The 24,533-nt window shown below is 42.2% G+C and overlaps 1 protein-coding gene across 1 annotated transcript in view; it reads left to right on the top strand.

Annotated features, from left to right (window-relative positions):
* Window positions 1–201: 201 nt before the first annotated feature.
* The window catches only part of LOC119781506 (citron Rho-interacting kinase), a 181,196-nt gene continuing 156,864 nt past the window's right edge, over window positions 202–24,533 (top strand). Inside the window, 1 exon segment of the mRNA XM_038281998.1 lies at window positions 202–501. The gene's annotated coding sequence lies outside the window, so the exon portion shown is untranslated.

Here is a 24,533-nt window from a genome sequence, read left to right as displayed (position 1 = left end):
TCTTTCTGTTCGTCCAGAAAGCAATAAAATCCTCTATTAGAAGACTTTGAATGAAGTGAAATAAGAGTTTATTTTCTTTGTCAAGCTACATATGATCAGTGGAAGCTGTGACATTTAAAGACAGCAGGAGAGGCGGAGGGGGTGGGTGTAAGGGTGACAAACATGAGCCCTTTCAGTAAACAGTCAATGTTTTGCTGCATTACTCTACAATGCAACTTCTCTCCATTCCTCCTCGCCCTCCCTCATTTCTCTCTGTGAGCAGGAATCTGCGCTCACTCTCACCGCCTCGCAGTCGTCTAAACTGCCACAGTGCATCTCTCTCCTCTATCAGCTTTACTTTCTCCCCAGTGAGGATGACATCCCCGGATTTGATGAACCAGCAAAGCTCTCATTCTGGCAGGAGGCTTCCGAGGGAGACCCCACATGAACGGGCTTATGGGACGTGCGGGAGCTGTGCCTAAGGAGCTTCATAGAAAACCTGTCAGCTCCAGAAGACACTGGGTAAGTGCATCACTGCTGTCCAGATCAGGGAGTAAATCGAGGATGTTAGTGCCTCATTGCGTCTCCAGTGTCTCCTGCCTGAGTCTGTTAGGAATGTTATTTGATGGAGTCTAGAGTTGAGCTGTTGTATGGTGATGAGCTACTGTAACTCTGGTTGCACCGAGCTATGCAGCAGCTGTATCTCTTTGAGTATGGCTTAGCACTATCCTTGGTCACGACACTAAAATGCTCTGCCTCTGTTTGGCTGCTTCTCCTCACTCTGGATCACACAGATGGGCATCACTCCCTCAAAACATGCTGTAACTTTCCATTTCTGCAGGCACTCACAATGTCTGAACCGAGCTTTCATTTCTCTGCAAAATGATGATCAATGCATGCCAGAACGAGGAAGTTCCACCACAAAGTTCATGTGATGTTAACGTGCACCGAGCAGGGATGTGTCCGAGGATTTCACCCACTTTGGTTTGGGGCTTAAGAAGTTGAAGTCCACAGAGTCTGGGAACAGAGAAAATTATTTAAAAAAATCACAAAGTCAGAAAAGAGAGAAGCACAACAAGACAAGGACTGTAGCTGGAGAAAAGTATCGCTATGGAAACAGCAGGCAAGGGAAGAGGAGAGGTGAAGAAGGCTTGCTGGGTTTTTTTTCTCTGGCTTCTGTTCAGCTGGATCAGGAAATACAGTTTTAACACACTGGAATAATTTAAAATCTAGCTAAGTCATTTTTTCCTTAAAATAAGTGCATTTATTCGTGGATTGAGGAAGTAAAATACATTTATCCAATAGAACAAGACAATTTACATTTAAAGTAAGAAAAAATGATTGCATTGTCTTATTTCAAGTGCATATTAAAGTAGTAACAAGTAAAAATACTCGTTACTACTAAAAGAAATTGGCAAACTATCTGATTTAACTACTGAAATTAAGGGTAGATACACTTCATTTAAGATTTTTTTAATTATTTGCTAGATCATTTTTCCAGTGCAGGACCTGTTTCCACACTGAAAACAATCTCTGCTGCAAAAATGATCAAATAATAAGTCAGAATGTCTTAAATTAACTGTATTTACTCTTAATTTGAGGAGGATTATGGGGATTTGTACTCTGAAAATAAGGTAATTAGATAATATACACTTTTTTTCTTATTTTAAATTGTCTTGTTCCATTGGCAAAGTGTCTTGCTTACCTCCTCAATTAAAAAAATGCACTTAATTTAAGAAAAAATGACTTATCTAGATTTCTAGATTTTTTTTTCCATTGTAAATCTAAATAAGTATTTGTTTTAAATGCATTTGTTCTTGAATTGAGGAGGTAAGTGAGACACTTTGCCAATGGAACAAGACAATTTACACTTAAAATAAGAAAAAAACAATTGCATTGTCTTATTTCAATTGCATATTATCTAATTATCTTATTTGAAGAGAAAAAAATACTAATTGTATTGCCAGATCCTCTTATGTACCTGCTCAAATTAAGGGTAAATACACTTAATTTAAAAATTTTTGACTTATTACTTTTAGATCGTTGTTGCCGTGCACAGAGCCAACTGCATATTTATTACAAAGAACCAAACAAACATTCCACCATAAAATACAGCAAAGATTGGAGTCAAATATTCAGATATTCAGGCAAAGCGTTGATCCACGTCAGAGATGATTGAATAATAAGTTTAATATTCTAATGGATACTTGCAGGTAAACCAAGATGTCTGCTCATTCATCTCAGTTCATCTTTAATTCAAGATGACTTGTGAAAAAAAACACTAAAAGCAAGACATCCACCTGAGTACCATCTGAGAGCAAACCTGACGCTCTGCTGAACCACTCAGCTTTCCTGGCATGAACGAGAGAAAGATCTTCACTGCTGCATGTCGGCAAGTGGCGTTCTCCCCGAGTGCTTCTCCAGAAGCCCACACCGACCCTCTGTCATCAGGGTTTGTGATATAATGACAGGCTGGATTTCTGAAGTGCTTTTCTAGGTGCTCTACATACTGTTACAGACCGTGATATGCACTCAGCCCACCGCTATAATAATAAATAATGCTTCAGTGTTTAAATATTCAAGCGTTGGTCTGCAGCACAGCCAGGGCTCGGTGGAACGTCACTCCGGTCTCCCTTCACCTCATTATGCAGGATGAAAAAGAGCACAGTCACTGGAAAGTTCAGGGAGATGAAAAGTCAGTTAGCTGTCCTTTCCATAACATTGGTTCCCCTTTATATTATGTGAGATATTTCTCTTTTATCTTACATGTACTTTAGGAAATATTGCATTAATTGGATTAATCATGAATAATTGATTATTGAAATAATTGTCAACTAATTTAGTAATCAATTAATCATTAATTGGAATATATAGACTGTAAAAGATGCCTTTAGCTGACAGAGGAACCCACTTAGAGCAGGATTTATACCAAGATTGTAAAAACATATGTAAACATTTTGAATTCAAGATTTAAAAAACAAAACGTTTTCGTCTGTCAAGAACTCCACAGGTGGAAAAGTTTTAGTTTCTTTAAAATATTCTTTAAAGAATATTTGGCTATACAATTATTTATCGATGAATCAAAAAAATAATCGGCTGATTAATCGATTTGCTAAATAATCATTAGTTCTAGCCCTTAATTGAATGAAAACTTAAAAACCATTTAATGGATTTGAAGTTCTTATTGCCCGGAATATAAAACCTTTCGTCCTGTTAGCTCTTTATGGAGGATCTCGTGTGTAACATGCTAACGATAGCAGGTTAAATAGTTGAGTTTTCTTCTCAAACTGGCTGTTAAGAGCAGTGTTGGGCACGTTACTTTGAAAAAGTAATTAGTTATAGTTACTAGTTACTTCTCCCAAAAAGTAACTGAGTTACTAACTGAGTTACTCCACAATAAAAGTAACTAGTTACTAGTAAAAGTAACTATTGCGTTACTTTTGCGTTTCTCGCCCCTGTAACCCTCACCACCCGGCCCCCACCTTCTCGCCGTGTGTTTCCAAAGCCAGCTGAATAGAGCGGACGACAAAGACAAGAACCTGCAGAGAACGTAAATGACATCAGGGGGGAACGCCATGTGAAGTTTTTTGACAGGGCAATCAGATCTGGTGAAATTAATAACTGGGGATGTCTAATTCTGAAATCCTGTGTGTTTGGGTTGTTATAGATGCGCGTTTCCTGTCGCTTGCTCGGTGACTCTTGCCGCCTGCGCTGTGCGGAGATGCAGAGGAAACCGTATGTGATGGGGAAACGCAGCTCGACGTAACACCGGTATTTCCATGCGGAAAACGCTGTTTTGCTGCTGGAGTCCTCCTCACTCTCCATCTCTCTGTGTGTGCTGTACGTTAACACCCGCCAGCAGAAACACCCACCTACCCAACTGACAGACGGAATCTCACTATACATCAGCCATTCTCATCCTCCCCTCTCTCATGACAAGGCGCGCACCTCTGGATGACCTAAAAAATAATCTTTAATATCTCTTAAACAAAAGTAGCACAAACAATATTTTTTTCTGCACAAATCTTCACTAACGTTGCACTAACCATTCAGTCTATTTGCAGAGTTTTTTGACGTGGGTGGGGTGTCAGCTTCACGCAGCTGCGCACGAGTCCTATCATGAAAAAAGGTTCATTGAGCGACCTCAGTAACGCGCAGTAACGGGGTGCCTGCAATGGTAACTGCGTTATAGTTACAGTCAAATTAATTAGTTAGATTACTCGTTACTGAAACATGTCTTTCAACGCGTTAGTCCCATCACTGGTTAAGAGACAATGAGCTTTTAAAATGTTAAAGCAACAGCACCTACACTGCAAAAACAATCTAAAAATGAGTAAAAAATGTCTTAAAATAAGAAAACACAATTGCATTGTCTCATTTTAAGAGCCTATTATGTAATTATCTTAGTTTAAGACTAAAAATAATCATGCCATTGGCAAACTATCTCATTTACCCACTCAAATTAAGGGTAAATACACTTAAATTTAGAAAGAAGTCATTCAAGAAATACCTCAAGTACAAGTTAAAAAGTAGTTATTAAAATGCCACATCAACTACTGAGTAATTTTTGTCTTTTTAACATCGTATTGAATGTTTAAAATTATGTAATCAGACAAAGAGTGCAATTCTCATATTTCAACATATATTAATTTTCTATAAAAAATAGTTCATTTGTGCAAAAGAAACAATTTTACACCTCCATTTTTTAAGCTATACTTATAAAAGCTCTCGTTATAGTAAGTGATCCTGTCATGATGGGTTTTCTCTAGTTAAAGCCCAAGATGCAGAACACTCACAGAGGCACTGGTAAAAGTCCAAGGAGTTTTATTTTAAGACAAAGCACATGAAATTAACTGGAACAGTTCAGTCCGGGGGGCTGGTTCACTGGGGTCTGAGCAGGGAAAGGGAGATGGTTGGTTAACAGAGTTCATGAGGGGCTAAGCCTCTAGCTGTATGCTTAGCAAAGCTAACTAGGATCTGAGCTTCCAGCTCAGCTCAGAGAACAACTGGGGAAGACACGGGAAATCCACATGGGAACCTCTAGGGAAACTCCACATAGGGGTCGTCAGGTTTCAACCACGTAGGAATCTTTGGGTTGGCTCACCAGGGCAGCTTAGCAGGTTAGGTTTTCCAAGAGCTTCAGGCTTGAGACTGGTTTCCTGTGATGCAGCTCTCCCAGAGCTGCAGACCAGAGACAGGTTGCCAGAGAGACAGCTCTTCCAGAGCTTTCACGAGGAGACAGGAGGTTAAGCTCATCCAGAGCTTTCACGAAGAGACAGGAGGTTAAGCTCATCCAGAGCTTTCACGAAGAGACAGGATTCCTGTGAGGCAGAGACAAGGAAGAGTTAGATTCTGATCTCACAATAGAGATAGCAAAGATTCTTCTGTAACAGAGGTTCAGGAAGCTAACCAACTAAGATCAACACTGCGGCGTCGAATCCAGGTCTGAAGGCAGCTTAAATACTGTGGTCCTCCTGATTAGTAGATCAGCCTAAGGTGTGTGAGAGGCTCAGCTCAGGAGGACCCACGGCGCACTCTGCTGGAGGCAGAGGGTAATCTCCAGAACCTGACAGTGACTCCAGCCCTAAAGAAAAGACAAAGAGAGCAGAAGAGGATCCTCGGCGCCCTCTGGTGGGCAAGCCTGAGGATCCCAACAGAGCCCCCCCCTCAAGGACGGATTCCAGACGCCCCCTGAAAAAAAAAGAAAGTCCAAAAAGCAAAAAACAACCCACCCAGGGCGGGCGGAGGGGGCACTAGGGTGAGGAGGGCCAGAACCAACAGAAAAAAAGGTCCAACAAACAAAAAACAACCCACCCAGGGTGGGCGAAGGGGGAAACAGGCCAGGAGGGCAAAAAACAAAACCAGAGTCTAGAACAAAAAACGATCCACTTATGGTGGATGACAGCAAAAGAAAACCCAAAAACTTTCTTGGGCAAAGTCTCTGGTGGCTGGCCGAGGGACCGGCAGCGGGACAGATTCTCAGGTGACCGGCCGAGGGACCGGCAGCAGGACACAGTCCCAGGTGGGCTGCCGTGGGGCCGGCTGCAGGACACAGTCTCAGGTGGCCTGCCGTGGGGCCGGCAGCAGGACACAGTCTCAGGTGGCCTGCCGTGGGGCCGGCTGCAGGACACAGTCTCAGGTGGCCTGCCGTGGGGCCGGCAGCAGGACACAGTCTCAGGTGGCCTGCCGTGGGGCCGGCTGCAGGACACAGTCTCAGGTGGCCTGCCGTGGGGCCGGCTGCAGGACACAGTCTCAGGTGGCCTGCCGTGGGGCCGGCTGCAGGACACAGTCTCAGGTGGCCTGCCGTGGGGCCGGCAGCAGGACACAGTCTCAGGTGGCCTGCCGTGGGGCCGGCTGCAGGACACAGTCTCAGGTGGCCTGCCGTGGGGCCGGCAGCAGGACACAGTCTCAGGTGGCCTGCCGTGGGGCCGGCTGCAGGACACAGTCTCAGGTGGCCTGCCGTGGGGCCGGCTGCAGGACACAGTCTCAGGTGGCCTGCCGTGGGGCCGGCTGCAGGACACAGTCTCAGGTGGCCTGCCGTGGGGCCGGCAGCAGGACACAGTCTCAGGTGGCCTGCCGTGGGGCCGGCAGCAGGACACAGTCTCAGGTGGCCTGCCGTGGGGCCGGCTGCAGGACACAGTCTCAGGTGGCCTGCCGTGGGGCCGGCAGCAGGACACAGTCTCAGGTGGCCTGCCGTGGGGCCGGCTGCAGGACACAGTCTCAGGTGGCCTGCCGTGGGGCCGGCTGCAGGACACAGTCTCAGGTGGCCTGCCGTGGGGCCGGCTGCAGGACACAGTCTCAGGTGGCCTGCCGTGGGGCCGGCAGCAGGACACAGTCTCAGGTGGCCTGCCGTGGGGCCGGCAGAAGGACACAGTCTCAGGTGGCCTGCCATGGGGCCGGCAGCAGGACACAGTTTCAGGTGGCCTACCGTGGGGCCGACGGCGGAGGCGTAGTTGCTGCTCAGGAGGTCGACCGTTGAGATGAAGGTGGAGCAGCGTCTTAGGGGGAACACCGCCGGGCCGGAGACACGGTTGAGGTTCAGGAGACCGGCCTACGATCCGGCAACGGAGCAGAGTCTTAGGTGGCCCGCAGCGGGGTCGAAGGCGAGGCTGACACTCTGGGGGTCTGCCACGGAGTCGACGGTGAAGATGATGCTCCAGGGGTCTGCCGCGGGACCGGAGGCGAAGCTGACGCTCTGGGGGTCCGCCACGGGGCGAGAGGTGAAGCTGACGCTCTGGAGGTCTGCCGCGGGGCCGGAGGCGAAGCTGACGCTCTGGAGGTCTGCCGCGGGGCCGGAGGCGAAGCAGCTTAGCAGGAGGATGACGCCCAAGCTTCAGCAGGTACCCCCACGGGGTACCCCGTCCCCTCCTCGGCAGCTCAGGAACAGTCTCAGAAACAGCCGCCGACTGCGGCTCTGGAGGAGGCTCAGAGGAGACCGCCGACTGTGGCTCTGGAGGAGGCTCAGAGGAGACCGCCGACTGCGGCTCTGGAGGAGGCTCAGAGGAGACCGCTGACTGCGGCTCTGGAGGAGGCTCAGAGGAGACCGCCGACTGCGGCTCTGGAGGAGGCTCTGAAGAGTCCGCCGACTGCGGCTCTGGAGGAGGCTCTGAGGAGACCGCCGGCTGCGGCTCTGGAGGAAGCTCTGAGGAAGCCGCCGGCTGCGGCTCAGGAGGAGGCTCTGAGGAAGCCGCCGGCTGCGGCTCAGGAGGAGGCTGTGAGGAAGCCGCCGGCTGCGGCTCAGGAGGAGGCTCTGAGGAAGCCGCCGGCTGTGGCTCTGGAGGAGGCTCTGAGGAAACCGCCAGCTGTGGCTCTGGAGGAGGCTCTGAGGAAACCGCCGACTGCGGCTTTGGAGCAGGGGAGCCCGCCGATTGCGGCTCCCGGTCAGGAACAGGGGAGCCCGCCGATTGCGGCTCCCGGTCAGGAACAGGGGAGCCCGCCGATAGCAGCTCCACCACAGGAACATGCGGAACCACCGAATGTGGTTCAGTCTCTGGTGCAGGCGATACCACCGACTGTGGTTCAGCCTCAGGAGCAGGTGGGACCACCGACTGTGGTTCCACCTCTGGAAACGGAGGGACCACCCAAGGAGGCTCAAGTTCAGGCTCTGAGGAGGCTTGAGGCGTAGGTGGAGGGTTCTTGGCGATTAGTGGCCTCTGCTGAGGGAACCTTGGAGGCACATTTTCACCAACACTAATTTCAGAAGCCCTCTTAAATGTATGCTCAGGGGTCTCAGGAAGGCACAGAGCAGGCTCAGGGGTCTCTAGACGGCACAGCGCAGGCTCAGGGGTCTCTAGACGGCACAGAGCTGATTTAAGGCGACGCCTCTTTTTACGCCGAGGGATCTTTGGAGCTAAACTGACGGGTTCACTGATTGAATCTGGCTACAAATAAACCGGTTGAAAAGTAAGAGTACCAGAAAGAATAACATGATCAGAGGCTAAGGGATCAGGCACGGAGTCAGGTTTAAAACTATCCGGGTAAATAACAAATTCAGGATCAGGATCTGGCTGGCGTGGAACTCTAACTGATGGACGTGAAACTGGTGGTCTAATTTTGAGTCTTTTAACGGATGGGATTAAATGGTGGCCTAGAACATGGGAACTGAGGCTAACCCGGCACAGAGAAGAACTGAAACTGATTTGTGATGCTGGATCTAATCCTATGGCTAGTTCAATAAGATCCTCGAGGCTAGGTGGCTCGACGTAAAAAGAAAGCTCGGTTCTGACCGATTCGTTAAGAGCTAAAAGGAAAGCGGACTTGAGTGCAGACTCGTTCCAACCAGAAACGGCTGCTCTACCCAGGAACTCGGACGAAAACTCGGCAACAGACCTATTACCCTGTTTAGTATAAAGAAGTTTGCTAGAAACGGAGAACTTAGAGACCTGACTAAAAGTTTTTTCTAACTCCTGGATGAATTTTTCAAAAGTGCAGTTTTCTCTTGATCTAGGTGGAAATGTGGTCTCCGCCCATTCAAGAGCTTCCCCAGACAGAAAAGAGATAACAAAAGCTATCCTATCCTTAGCATAAAGAAATTTAGATGCATGGAAACTAAAAAATAATCGGCACTGAAAAAGAAATCCCTTAAGCTTTCTTGGATTACCTGAAAATCTCTCCGGCAGAGAAGGACCGGGTGACGAAAACGACGGGTAGAGTTCAGACCAGAGAGGAGGATTATCATCTTGACTATGAGATGATGTCACCGCCGGTGACCCAGGAAGCGGAAGTGGATTAGGAACAGGATGAGCCGTTGACGTGGCGTTAGCATTGTAGAAGTGGCTAGTGAATGTTTGTTTTAACAGTAACTCATGGAGGGTTTGTGTGTGACCCAGAGTCTGAGCGTCCTGTTTCTCAGTCCAATGTTCTCAGTCCAGTGTTCTGCTGGGCCTTGTGTTTGGCCGCAGTGTTCTGTCATGATGGGTTTTCTCTAGTTAAAGCCCAAGATGCAGAACACTCACAGAGGCACTGGTAAAAGTCCAAGGAGTTTTATTTTAAGACAAAGCACATGAAATTAACTGGAACAGTTCAGTCCGGGGGGCTGGTTCACTGGGGTCTGAGCAGGGAAAGGGAGATGGTTGGTTAACAGAGTTCATGAGGGGCTAAGCCTCTAGCTGTATGCTTAGCAAAGCTAACTAGGATCTGAGCTTCCAGCTCAGCTCAGAGAACAACTGGGGAAGACACGGGAAACCCACATGGGAACCTCTAGGGAAACTCCACATAGAGGTCGTCAGGTTTCAACCACATAGGAATCTTTGGGTTGGCTCACCAGGGCAGCTTAGCAGGTTAGGTTTTCCAAGAGCTTCAGGCTTGAGACTGGTTTCCTGTGATGCAGCTCTCCCAGAGCTGCAGACCAGAGACAGGTTGCCAGAGAGACAGCTCTTCCAGAGCTTTCACGAGGAGACAGGAGGTTAAGCTCATCCAGAGCTTTCACGAAGAGACAGGATTCCTGTGAGGCAGAGACAAGGAAGAGTTAGATTCTGATCTCACAATAGAGATAGCAAAGATTCTTCTGTAACAGAGGTTCAGGAAGCTAACCAACTAAGATCAACACTGCGGCGTGGAATCCAGGTCTGAAGGCAGCTTAAATACTGTGGTCCTCCTGATTAGTAGATCAGCCTAAGGTGTGTGAGAGGCTCAGCTCAGGAGGACCCACGGCGCACTCTGCTGGAGGCAGAGGGTAATCTCCAGAACCTGACAGTGACTCCAGCCCTAAGACAAAGAGAGCAGAAGAGGATCCTCGGCGCCCTCTGGAGGGCAAGCCTGAGGATCCCAACAGATCCACTGCAAAAATGTTCGAAATAAGAAAACATTTCAAAGATTAAGTGTATTTACCATTAATTTGAGCAGGTAAATAAGATGATTTGCCAATGGAATGAGTATGCTGATGAAGGTTCTCAGTCATCCAGGTCATAGTCATTCCGTAAAAATTCAAAAAATATCCACTGGACTTGGTTTTCAAGATTTGAAGACGTTTCGCCACCTCTCCAGGAAGCTTTCTCAATTCAAATGTCTGGATCCGCAGTGAGTTTGAGTCTTATATAGACAACGCCTTGTATCGCTTGGAAACATGCAATGGTAACCGATGAATGGGTCGTTAGTTCCATCGTTAGCCTGTAATATCTGAACCTGTCTATGATTCTAGGGGTCGGTCGTTAAAGGGGGGATTGTCTCCTGTAATACCTGAAACCTGTCTATGATTGTTAAGGGTTGGTAATGTTTAAAGTTGGTTCACCTATTTTCTTTATCGCTTTTCTTTATCCATATTCTGGATAAAGAAAATAGGTGGTTTGAGAGGGGCGTGAAGGAAGCCATCTATGTTAAGAGAGAAAAACCAACTTTAAACAGAGGTGGTGGACTCAGATTCCAGCTTCCAAAAACATACAATTCAATCATAGACATGATCCCTTCCAGATATCACCAAACCCCCCACCCCATCACAGAGGAACGAGGGACCTACCCGCTCCAGCCGGTGAACAATACCTCCTTAACGACCAACCCTTAACAATCATAGACAGGTTTCAGGTATTACAGGAGACAATCCCCCCCTTAATGACGATCCCCCCTTTAACGACCGACCCCTAGAATCATAGACAGGTTCAGATATTACAGGCTAACGATGGAACTAACGACCCATTCATCGGTTACCATTGCATGTTTCCAAGCGATACAAGGCGTTGTCTATATAAGACTCAAACTCACTGCGGATCCAGACATTTGAATTGAGAAAGCTTCCTGGAGAGGTGGCGAAACGTCTTCAAATCTTGAAAACCAAGTCCAGTGGATATTTTTTGAATTTTTACGGAATGGAATGAGTATTTTCATCCTCCTGTAATAAGATGATTAAATGATATGCACTTGAAATAAGACAATAAAATAGTTTTTCTTATTTTAAATGGAGATTGTCTTGTTCCATTTGGCAAATTTTTTCACTAACCTCCTCAATTCACGAAACAATACACTTATTTTATAGAAAAAATGACTTCTTTAGATATCTATTTTTGCAGTTTGGGATTCATGTTAGGCAAGGGCGTAGGTTTGATTTGAACTTTGGTGGGGACACTATTGGTCGGGTGTCATTGGTGCTATGCAATATGCATGTCCTTTTTTATGCTCGATGTGAGCATCCGTACTGATAAGACGAATTCATTGTTAAAAGAGAAAAGCATAATTTTGCTACATTAATAAAAATGTTATAAGCTCTACACTCATTAGATGCTGTTTATCAATGTTTGAAGTATCACTGGCTCTGATGAATGTGAAATTAGGACTGTTTTCCACTTTGTAAATGGTTTCATTTGCATGACTAATAGAGAAGGTAAATACAGTATTTTCTTTTGAAGATATACAATTGTGCAGAGTTAAACCCCACTCTTATATTTTACCTACTATGCTCTCTCTGTATCAAGCAAAATAATACATTCATTAAAATAATAACTTCACTATAAAAGTTGAACATCTGGGCTGAAGTTACTCTGTATAGCCCATTTCATGTATTTTATCTAGGGCTGAAAAAATTAATCGTATTAATTGATTATTTCAATAATCGTCAACTAATTTAGTATGTGATTAATCATTAACTGGAGAATGGAGACTATAAAACATAATATAAATGTAAAATGTCCCTTTCCCCTAAAGAGCAATCCACTTAGATCAGTAATTATACCAAAATTGTAAAAATACAATAAATATATATATACATATATATATACATATATATAATATATAAGATAAAAAAAATGTTTTGTCTGTCAATATTCTCCATCCATGTGGAAATATTTTAGTTTCACCTGGTTTATTTAGACATCACCTGAAGCACTGAAGGGCAGCTGCTTCACCTACAAGCTGCCCTGCATCATTATTACTGGATATCTGTGTTTCCTATAATCATATAATGTATAACTGTGTTTTTAATAGTAAAGGATTAAATGTAACACAACCTTTTATCATTGTCCTATATTGCTTACTGTCTGACTGTTTAAATAGCTCCTTACTGTATGTCTATTTTATTTTTTAGTGGCATCATCTGCAAACACAACACTAAGAATGAGCCCAAGTGTATTCAAATATAAAATAATTTTTAACAATTATAAAAGACAATATAACACTATCTTATCTGTAATTTCACAGTATCCAAAATAAACAGCCAGATTCAAGCATTTTTACCAGACATTAATGTTTGTACTAATTTACTTATAGACTGTGTGGAAATCTATGTAAGATAAAATCAATGTTTATATTCTTCCTTTTTTTGTTCTTGTCTTTATCCTATTTCTAGAAGTATAAATAGTCAATAAAATAGAACTATTATTATGTGGAAGCCTAATTATGCTTTTTAAACGAAAAACAGCAGATGTTTAGGCCCCATTTCTTGTTGTTGTACTCTATAGGAGAAATAACACCTGCTAATAATTATACCTGAACTTTCTCAAAGAGTCATAAAAAAATGAAGCCAGTAATAGCAACTAAATATTGGTAAAAAGGAAACCTTCACATTTTCTTTTTTAGTTGGCTGTGGATAAGAATCAGAAACGTTGATGGCTTACATCCTTTATTTGCCCATTTTGTGTCTTCAGAACTCCTGGCTGACTCAGAATATTTCGCTTTATAAAAGAAAAAAAAAAGGTCTTTGTTTTTTAGTGTACATGATATTCATTTTTTTTTAATTGGGACTAGTTTTGTAGCCTAATATTAATTGTAGTAACCGCTGCATTCTAGTGTGAATCAATTTTCAATGTTGTGCTCCAAGCACACGCGGACTAGAAAACAGCCAATCAGAGAGAGAGAAGGCGGGACCTAAGGCAGAACAACCAATGAGAGTGGAGTTAAACAGCGCAGCACAGTTCCATGCGCTGCTGCGTGAAAGGGACAGGAGAGACCAGGCAGAGGAGCTGCGAGAGGAAAAGAAGCCACTGCTGCAACAACTACTGCTGTAAATTATAAACATGTTGCTCACATCCAATTATTGGTAGGGACAATTAGGTCGGTTCAAAATTTTGGTAGGGACATGTCCCTATGGTCCCTATGCAAACCTACGCCCATGATGTTAGGAAAGGATCTAGTATTTGTTGTGTTGACTGGATATTCAGCGGATCTCCTGAAAGCTTAATTTATTAATGTGAGTAGAGTAATCAAAACATTTATTAAAATAAAAGTATTGATACTCTCACAAGACTTTTACTTCAGTAAAGTTACATTACTCCTAAAAATAGTTTTTTTCTGAAAGTTAATGAAATAACTGTAACTGAGTAAATGTAACTAGTTACTACTAGGGCTTGGCAATTAACTGCTTTTGTATCAAAATGCTAATCTCAAATCGCAGAAGCACTCAATTTTGCTCATACTTTAACATAGGTAAGTAGTATTTTTTGTGAGTATTTCTTATTCCAGCCCTTTAGGTGACAGTTATATTCTTAAAGTGGGTTAGCAGAGACATGGACGAGAAGAGAGAGATGCAGCTAGCAGAAGTTAAACAAAGGTTACAGTAAAGTCCTGCAAAAATGGAAACGCAAGCTCCCAAAGTAATAAAAAAAAACAAAATCTGTCATGATTTTATCAAGAGCTCGGACCCACATGCAGAGAAACCAATTCAGAGAGACCAGGGAAAAGGTTTAACAAGTTTATTGAGGAGATAATGCAGAATCTAGTGTTGCTCTGAACACTGCTCAACCGGAACTGGAAAGTGAGGGGAAGACACTGCGGTTAGTTCAGGCTCAGTGGGAAATTTGATTCTTGAAATTGAAGAGAAGAATTAGGTTGCTGACTCATGTTTCCAGAAACGTGGTTGACTCTTTGACTCCAGTCTGTGTGCGGTAGTTCAAGTGGAGGGCAGACAGGGTTTACCCAGAATGCGGTTGTTTGTAGGTGAATGGAGAAACTGACTGCCACTTGGATTTCCTGTGGTACTTGAACGGGTTTGTGTGGCGATGAATCCCTTGCTCAGTGTGAAGCTTAAATGATCCCTTAGAGGAAAGTGGATCCAAACCTCCAGTTTGGATCCCCAGCTCAGTTTGAAACTCAGATGATCCTTCCAGGGAGAGAAGGTCCGAAAACATCCAGTTTGCAGGATGACTTCCTGCCGAGAGGCAAAGACAAAAAACTCGGTTAGGACTCAGGTTGCCAAAACTCAGTTTGACTCAGTAAAAACTCAGCTTGGCTAGAGTACTCAAAACTGGCAAACACTCTGGCGTCGAGGTAGTGGCAGTGAGCAGCTTAAGAACGCTCCGTTAACGAAGTAACCCTGCGCAGGTGTGTGAGGAGGCGGACCAAAACCAGGCACCTCCTGGTGGAGGAAGGAAGACAAACACAAAAACACAAACCACACAGACAGGAATCCTAACGAAATCCAGTAGTAAAACCTTTATATGATTGTGGTTAGTGCAAAGACAAAAACCGAATTATAATCGCAATATGGGTTTCAAATAAACAAAAAACCTTTTTTGGAAAATCGTTAAGCCCCCATTACTACCCATCTGCGTTTAGAACCAATCAGAAAACTATGGATGTGATGAAAAAGCATCTTTATCCCAGGTAGTTGGTAAAATGGAGCCTAGGCAGATGTTTAACTGAATAAACTGATTAGTCGCCTTCATCTGCCTATGACACAGCCAGTCAGCTTTGAACCATGCCTCCATGAAAACCAATCAGCATCCAACGTTCATTTAAAAGTCCTCTGATCCACCACACGTCTGCTACCTAGTGCGCAGGCGGTGGTTACGCCGTGTGACTTCATTCAGATGACCCAGTTTAAACCCACCTCCAGCCCCTCCTCCACCGCCGTAGCTAAAGCTTCATCAGAGTTTCTCTCCTCCCAGACTCTTACTGCGTTCTGCGTCTCATTTCAACCGGTCCGGCAGCAGATCGCCATGTTGAGCCTGGTACTACCAGAGATTTCTACCCAATGAGGAGTTTTTCCTCTCCACTGTCACTTCATGCTTGCTCATCGTGGACAGGTTATCTCAATCCGTGTTTATCCAAACTGAACTTCCACCTCCAGGTCCATGAGTGACTTCTAGTATCAGCTCATACAATCCACTGGATCTCTCCATACAGATCCAGCACTTTGTCTCTCCAACCAGCAGTCTATAGACTGACCAACTTCGTCTCCACTACCCCACCAGTTTCAGCCCTGTTCTTTACTCCTTATCATGCATATCAATCAAAATTCAGCACTAATGTTTCCTGCCGAGGTCTGAGCGCCAAAGACTAAAGTAATTGTATCAATAAATTTCTTCCTATTGTCTTTTCAGAGTTTTTCAGATTGAAATTTTAGCGATATAAACTGCTCCTTCATGACATAAAAGCGTCGATAAAACATGGAACCAGTGCAACTGCGATTTTGACTGTTATGCTAACAGAAAAGTGCATGATGAGCCCGCCTCCTGCACTGTGATTGGTTCCGTCTGTAATTGTGCTTTCAGGCGTATTTTTTGCGTCAAAGCACCTGATCTGCATCCAAGTCCACGGAGAATGGACTAGAGAGGCCTAGCGGCGCATCCCAGAGTTATGACGTGTAAGTGTTTGATGCTCGAGTTCAGAAAATGTAACTTTTGCCGCTGGACACCGGAGCTTCAACCAGTCAGAAAAGCTGATCCAAGAGTTTTTTTGGGGGGGGAGACAGACACTACCTGCAAGCTGTCAGTGCATCTGCAGACATTCTGCATATGAAAAATAAATAAATATCAAGTAGTTAAACTCCAAAGGTTTAAAAAAAAAAAAAGGTGAAAGAATGGATTGTTATGTAGAAGGAACAGAGAGCGAGCTCTGATCATTATTGCTGCACTAAAACATTTTTTATGAACTATGGAGGAACAGTTTATAAACATAATAGTACACTGCAAAAAATGGAAATCTAAGTAAGTAATTTTTTCTTAAAGTAAGTGCATTTTTTCTCCAATTGAGGACGAAAGTGAAAGACTTTGCCAATGGAACAAGACAATTTACATATAAAATAAGAAAAAACAATTGCATTATCTTATTTCAAGTTCATATTATCTGATTATCTTATTTTAAGAGTAAAGATACTAATTTCATTGGCAAATCCTCATATTTACCTACTCAAATTAAGGGTAAATACACTTAATTTAAGAAATTTTTACTTATTTCTAGATCGTTTTTGCTGTGTATGTTGCAGGTCTGCCGCTCCGAACAAGAATATTTTAGTGGGATCATAATCCTGATGAACAGAGGATGTTTGGAGGTGGACTTTCTTGCTTAAAAATTTGTTAAAACAGTTTTTCAACTCATAAAGTAAATAATGCCAAGCTGCTCTCTAGCTTGAAGCTAAAGAACAGAGCAAATAAACAACCAGAGCATCGAAGACTACAGTCTGATCCAGCATCAAAATCGAAGCATTTTTTATGACAAAAACGCAGGATTATTCAGCCGGCTGGCGCGGCTAGGTGTAAATGGTCTATGCAGTAGCTTAGCTCCCCCTGCTGGCCTTAGATTCAAACAGCTCAAGTTGCACCAGAGTAGATCTCAAAGATCAGAGACTCAGAAGTTGAGCTTAATCTCATATTTTTCAGTTTTTTTTCTGTCCTCGGAAAACATTTCATGGAATTTGTAAATGGTTGTGAATAGATAAGTAAACATTAGTCTTTTTTTTTCTTAGGTTGCTTACGGATGTATCATTAAACTTGGCCCTTGACCATGAGCGTGCGCACCGTGACTGCTGAAGAGAAAATAAGGATATAATAACTCCCTGTTATTCACCGGGGTCTCTGTCTGAAACAATCAGCCACACAATGTAGATTTTTAAGCCTCTGCTGCTCAGTAACATTTTTCTGACATGAATGGGTAAACGGTGCGTAACTGATGAAATAATTAGCAGTGTCTGCGTTGACTCTGTCTATTTTTAGTTGGAAACTATTAAACAAGCTATTGTAATACAGGAATGATGGTTTTAAGGAGAAGATGCTAGAAGGTTTACCAATCATCAGGTGGGGGAGGGGCATCTCTGGGTTACTCCATGCTCCAGTAGCGGACAGCCATGTTGGAGCCCCAGGTGAACTTAAGTCAGGGAGCCTTCCTCCAGGTCCGCCTACAGCCTACGAGTCTGTCGTCCCTTTCATGGCCTCCACAGCTGAAAAATGAAATGCTGGTCATACGGCGATCAATAACAAATATACGGTGATCAATAACAAATAGAGGGAACAAAGTTAAAAAATTACTTATTTAGATTTTAATTATTTTCAGTGTAAGCCATTATTGGTATCTAATATAAATGTTTAGTTTTGAGCTAAATCATAATTATTTCATTTCCAACATACATAAATATCACAAGGTTGTTAGAGGTGGGGCCCCGAACCAGCAGGCTCCATCACAGGTGGGGCCCCTTGCTGGTTCAGGGCCCCACACTGGAAAAAACGATCTAGAAATAAGTAAAAATTATTTTAATTGAATGTATTTACCCTTCATTTGAGTAGGTAAATGAGGTAGTTTTCCAATGGAATGAGTATTTTTACTCTTAAAATAAGATAATTAGATAATATGCACTTGAAATAAGACAATGCAATTGTCTACATTGTCTTGATCCATTGGCAAAATTCTCTTTTAGCTTCTTAATTCAAGAACAAATGCTCTTATTTTAAGAAATGATGACTTATCTAGATTTAGATTTTTTCCAGTGCATTTGTGTCTTCTTATTTTAAATGTAAACTGTGTTGTTCCATTGGCAAAATGTTGCTTTTACCTCCTCAATTCAAGAACAAATGCACTTATTTTAGAAAAAATGACTTATCTAGATTTTGATTTTTTTCCAGTGCAGGCTCACTGAAAAAACGATCTAGAAATAAGTAAAAATTACTCAAATTGAGTGAATTTACCCTTAATTTGAGTAGGTAAATGACATGATTTGCCAATTGAATGAGTATTTTTACTCTTAAAATAAGATATTTAGATAAAATGAAGCTCTAGCTTCAAATGAAGAAACTCTGACTTACCTCCATCAATCAGAAGCTGATCCGTCTCCGAAGCGAGCCAATCAGCTTCAAACTACTCCACCACGAAGTCCAATCAGCGTCCTGCTTTCACTTTATAAACTCCTTCAAATCCTCATCCCAGCCGCTATCCTGCAATCGCAATGTCGGATTTCGATTCAGACGACAATTCACCCACCTCCATCCCCTTCTCCGCCATCGCAGCTGAATCGTCCTTCATGACACGACTTCACCTCAACCTCATCAGAGAGTATTAATCCCAGTTGTCACCATCCCTCGTCTCATTGCATTGGTCCGGCAGAAGACCACCATGTTGAGCCCGGTTCTGCCAGAGGTTTCTTCCCAAGGGGGAGTTTTTCCTCTCCACTGTCGCTTCATGCTTGCTCATCATGGACAGTTCACGGTACCTGCATCACCAAGCAGGACCTCTATATCCCGAGTCTCTGAGGGAAGCCCCGGCGTCAGCTCCCTCAGCCTTCTAGTCCCACAATTCTGCTCAGCAGATCACCTTGTCAACCAGCTTGAACTAAACCACCACCAATTTCAGGCTGGGGGGGAACATCCCTATTCTCATTCATCTACTCATGCATGTTAAAGCATAATTCAGCATGAATGTTCCTGCCGAGGTCTAAGCGCCAAAGACTATACTTTCTTATCAATAAAATTCTTCTAATTATCTTTTCTCTCTGTGTGAGTTTTTCAGATTGAAATGCACTTGAAATAAGACAATGTAATTGTGTTTTCTTATTTTAAATGTAAATTGTCTTGTTTCATTGGCAAAATATGTCTTTTACCTTCTAAATTCAAGAACAAATGCACTTATTTTAAGAAAAAATGACTTATCTAGATTTTGATTTTTTTCCAGTGCAGGCTCACTGAAAAAACGATCTAGAAATAAGTAAAAATTACTCAAATTGAGTGAATTTACCCCTAATTTGAGTAAGTAAATGACATGATTTGCCAATTGAATTAGTATTTTTACTCTTAAAATAAGATATTTAGATAAAATGAAGCTCTAGCTTCAAATGAAGAAACTCTGACTTACCTCCATCAATCAGAAGCTGATCCGTCTCCGAAGCGAGCCAATCAGCTTCAAACTACTCCACCACGAAGTCCAATCAGCGTCCTGCTTTCACTTTATAAACTCCTTCAAATCCTCATCCCAGCCGCTATCCTGCAATCGCAATGTCGGATTTCGATTCAGACGACAATTCACCCACCTCCATCCCCTTCTCCGCCATCGCAGCTGAATCGTCCTTCATGACACGACTTCACCTCAACCTCATCAGAGAGTATTAATCCCAGTTGTCACCATCCCTCGTCTCATTGCATTGGTCCGGCAGAAGACCACCATGTTGAGCCCGGTTCTGCCAGAGGTTTCTTCCCAAGGGGGAGTTTTTCCTCTCCACTGTCGCTTCATGCTTGCTCATCATGGACAGTTCACGGTACCTGCATCACCAAGCAGGACCTCTATATCCCGAGTCTCTGAGGGAAGCCCCGGCGTCAGCTCCCTCAGCCTTCTAGTCCCACAATTCTGCTCAGCAGATCACCTTGTCAACCAGCTTGAACTAAACCACCACCAATTTCAGGCTGGGGGGGAACATCCCTATTCTCATTCATCTACTCATGCATGTTAAAGCATAATTCAGCATGAATGTTCCTGCCGAGGTCTAAGCGCCAAAGACTATACTTTCTTATCAATAAAATTCTTCTAATTATCTTTTCTCTCTGTGTGAGTTTTTCAGATTGAAATGCACTTGAAATAAGACAATATAATTGTGTTTTCTTATTTTAAATGTAAATTGTCTTGTTTCATTGGCAAAATATGTCTTTTACCTTCTAAATTCAAGAACAAATGCACTTATTTTAAGAAAAAATGACTTATCTAGATTTTGATTTTTTTCCAGTGCAGGCTCACTGAAAAAACGATCTAGAAATAAGTAAAAATTACTCAAATTGAGTGAATTTACCCCTAATTTGAGTAGGTAAATGACATGATTTGCCAATTGAATTAGTATTTTTACTCTTAAAATAAGATATTTAGATAAAATGCACTTGAAATAAGACAATGCAATTGTGTTTTCTTATTTTTTTTTTTATACTCTTTATTTAACATTTTTCATTACAATAAAACATACAACACACACAGAACTTGGGGCACTGATACTTAGATAAGTAGAAAGACAGAAACAAAATAATACATTACAAGATGATACACCTAGTTATGCTTCCTTGCTCTTGTACGTCAGCCATTTAGACCAGCGTTTGTTGTATGAATGCCCTTTCATACCTAAAAGATATGTCAGTTTTTCCATAGAGTGAATCTCCTCCACGACATCTCGCCAGTGGTCCAGCTGGGGTGGCAGTTTCTTTAGCCAAGACCGTGTAATTGCTTTTTTGCTTGCAATTGACAGAACTCTAAAAAGGTACTGATCTTCTTTTTGAAACACTTTTCCAGACATCACTCCCAGCAGAAAAATTCTAGGGTCATTGGGGATGGCATACCCCAAAATTATCCCAGTTGTCTGACAGATTCCATCCCGGTAAGTTGCCAACTTTGGGCAGGACCAAAATACATGAGAGTGGTTGGCGTTCTGATGACCACACTGTCTCCAACATTGCTGTTCTTCTCCTCTATATCTACTAGTAATTTGAGGTGTAATAAAGTATCTGATTAAGCACTTCCATCCGAATTCCTTCCATCTTTTGGAACTAGTAGATGTCTGTTGTGTCACACACATTGAAAGCCAATCATCCTCTGTAATTATAACTCCCAATTCTCTTTCCCATTTAGACTTAATGTTTAAGGTGTTATTTCCATTGTGTTCCTGCAACCCTTTATATAGTTTGGAAACAGTTTTACAAGGGAGGTGAGTATAAGCTTTTGTAAAAATTTTCACAATAGTATTACCTTCTGGAGGAACACCTTTTTTTTATTTTCGTATTGTAAAAATGCCTTACCTGGAAATATTTAAATAAATCTCTGTTCTCAAGATTACACTCCCTTTTCACTTGCTCAAATGTTTTGAAGGTGTTACCTTCTACAAACTGGCTCAAAGCCACAAGTCCTCTATATTTCCAGCCCAAAAAAGAAGAATCTAATTCTCCTGGCTGAAAGTTTGAGTTACAGGAGGGCCACATCAGGAGTCCAGTGACATCCGCTAATCTGTATCTATCAACCACTTCCTTCCAGATTAACAATGTGCCTTAAACTATACCATTCCCATTTTTGTCTGTGACTATTTTACCTCCCAGACGTGTTTGGGGTTGGGCCCCACCCTGCCTTAGTTCTATCTGTTTCCATCCAGTCTCCATTTCTGGGGAGCACCAGCAGACCATGAATCTCATCTGAGATGCATAATAGTATTCCCTCAGATTTGGAAGGGCCAGACCACCCTGGTCCCTATTAATTTGGAGTATTTTAAATTTTATTCTTGGTCTGGTCCCGGACCAAATAAATCTGGAGATCAATCTGTCCCAGGCATGGAACTGTGCGTTAGATATTCTAATAGGCAATGACATGAAAAGATATAAAAATCTAGGAAGCAGATTCATCCTCACTATTTCCATTCTAGCTGTGAAGTCCAACAATAACCTTGACCAGGCTGTCAAGTCTTTTTGTATGTTTTTAGTAAGGTTATCAAAGTTCAAACTAAATAACTCGTCCAAATCTTGAGAAACAAATACTCCCAGGTATTTTAGCTTTTTGGTATCCCACTTAAGTCCATAGGTCTTTCTTATAAATTTACTAGGGGAGTAGTTAATTGCCATGACCTGTGTTTTTGTGATGTTTAGACTGTAGCCCGATAATTGACCAAATTCAGTTAGAGCTGACATAACCCTAGGGAGCGTTATATCTGGGTTTTGGAGGTATGTGATTACATCATCTGCAAAAAGGGCAATTTTGTGTTCAGTATTTGCAAAACTAATTCCCTTTATCCCATTATCCTCTCTAATGGCCTGTGCCAAGGGTTCAATGAATATTGCAAAAAGCATTGGGCTTAGACAACATCCCTGACGGGTTCCTCTGTATAGTTGGAAGCTGTTTGTTAGGTGCCCATTGATTTTGACCCTGGCCTGTGGTTTATCATAAAGTGACTGCAAGCACCTAATAAACTGGTTATTAAAGCCTAGGCGTTCTAGTACTTTATATATAAAGGTCCAGTTAACCCGATCAAAGGCCTTTTCTGCGTCTAGACTAATTAATGCGGCGTTGAGGCCTGTGTTTTCTTATTTTAAATGTAAATTGTCTTGTTCCATTGGCAAAATGTCGCTTTTACCTCCTCAATTCAAGAACAAATGCACTTATTTTAAGAAAAAAATCACTTACAGGTATCTAGATTTTGATTTTTTCCAGTGCAGGCTGTTCCCTACTTTGCCTGTAATGTAAGTCCGCCCCTGCCATGCTCCTAAAGCGCTGACACTTTGGAAAAAATGGTGGAAATGTTTAGAAACTGTCACAATTTAAACGCTGGAGTCAGCAAGCAGCCCACGCTTTGTCACTGACATTAGGTGTATTATCAGCAGGCTGCTGGTGATAATAACCTTATCTATCATTTAGTAGGTGCCTTGAGAGGTGAAACTGCCAACACCTAACTTTCTATTCAATGTTCGGGTTTCATTACGATTCTTTGAAATGGAAACTAAACATAATTTCAGATCCTACACTGGAAAAACGATCTAACAATAAGTAAAACTTTCTTAAATTAAGTGTATTTACCCTTGATTTGAGTAGGTCAATGAGATAGTTTGCCAATGGAATCAGGATTTTTACTCTTAAAATAAGATAATTAGATAATATTCACTTGAAATAAGACAATGCAATTGTGTTTTATTATTTTAAATCTAAATTGTCTTGTTCCATTGGAAAGATGTCTCTTTTATCTCCTCAATTCAAGAACAAATGCACTTATTTTAAGAAAAAATGACTGATCAAGATTTAGATTTTTTGCAGTGTAGAAGTTGGTTTTATGAGTTTTTTGTGACTGTTGTGTAGTACTTTGTTGTTCTCTTAATGCCAGAGTTTATGCGGAGAGGAGGGTCAGAACAGGAGTTCAGGGAAGCTTGATTTTCAAGAGGAATCTGTGCCACTACAGAGTTTCAACAGGTCTGTGATTCACTCCTGCCTACAGCCCGTACAGTAGCAGCGGCCCTGGTCATCCAGACTGAATGTAGAGCAGCACAATGACTAGGATGCAACCTCTCTCCCGTCCTCCTCCTCTTCAAGAACTCTGACTCACAGCCCAGCACATTTTAATCAACCCACAGAAGAAAAAAAAAAAGCTCCTCGACTCAGATGGCGTCCAGAGTTCTTCTAGGAATGTTTCTGCTCCGTTCTCACAGCGCTTCGATGAACTAAAGAAATAGATGGTAATACACTGCAAAAAAATCAAATCAAGCATTTGTTCTTGGATTGAGGAGGTAAAAGAGACATTTTGCCACTGGAACAAGATCATTTACACTTAAAATAGAAAAACACAACTGCTTTGTCCTATTTCAAGTGCATGTTATCCAAATATCTTAATTTAAGAGTAAAAATACTTATTTGTTGGCAAACTATCTCACTTACCTACTCAAATTAAGGATAAATACACTTAATTTAATAATTTTTTAAACTTAATTCTAGATTGTTTTTCCAGTGTAACACTTTCTTCAGACCTGTTCACTGGAAAAATGGTGTAGAAATAAGTAAAAAATTTCTTAAATTAAGTGTATTTATCCTTAATTTGAGTAGGTAATGAGATAGTTTGCCAATGGAATGAGTATTTTTACTCTAAATTAAGATAATTAGATAATATGCACTTGAAATAAGACAATGCAATTGTGTTTTCCTATTTGAAGTGTAATGGAACAATGTCTTGTTCCATTGGCAAAATGTTTCTCTTTCCTCCTCAATCCAAGAACAAATGCACTTATTTTAAGAAAAAAAGACTTTTCTAGATTTCGATTTTTTCCAGTGTTTAATCATAAATGTCTTCCTTTTTATCACAAATTGAATATGATATATTAAATGCCAAAAGTTCTTCATTTCTTCCTCATATCCTATAAAATGTACAACATATTCAGGCTAGTTTTGCCCCTTATATCCATCTAAATGAAAATGTATTACTTACCTCCACG

Source organism: Cyprinodon tularosa, unplaced genomic scaffold (assembly GCF_016077235.1).
Source record: "Cyprinodon tularosa strain WSP-4 unplaced genomic scaffold, ASM1607723v1 ctg178, whole genome shotgun sequence".
Classification (NCBI taxonomy): Eukaryota; Metazoa; Chordata; class Actinopteri; order Cyprinodontiformes; family Cyprinodontidae; genus Cyprinodon; species Cyprinodon tularosa.
Note: the sequence above shows the minus strand (reverse complement) of the source record. Positions and strands in the feature narration are given on the sequence as shown.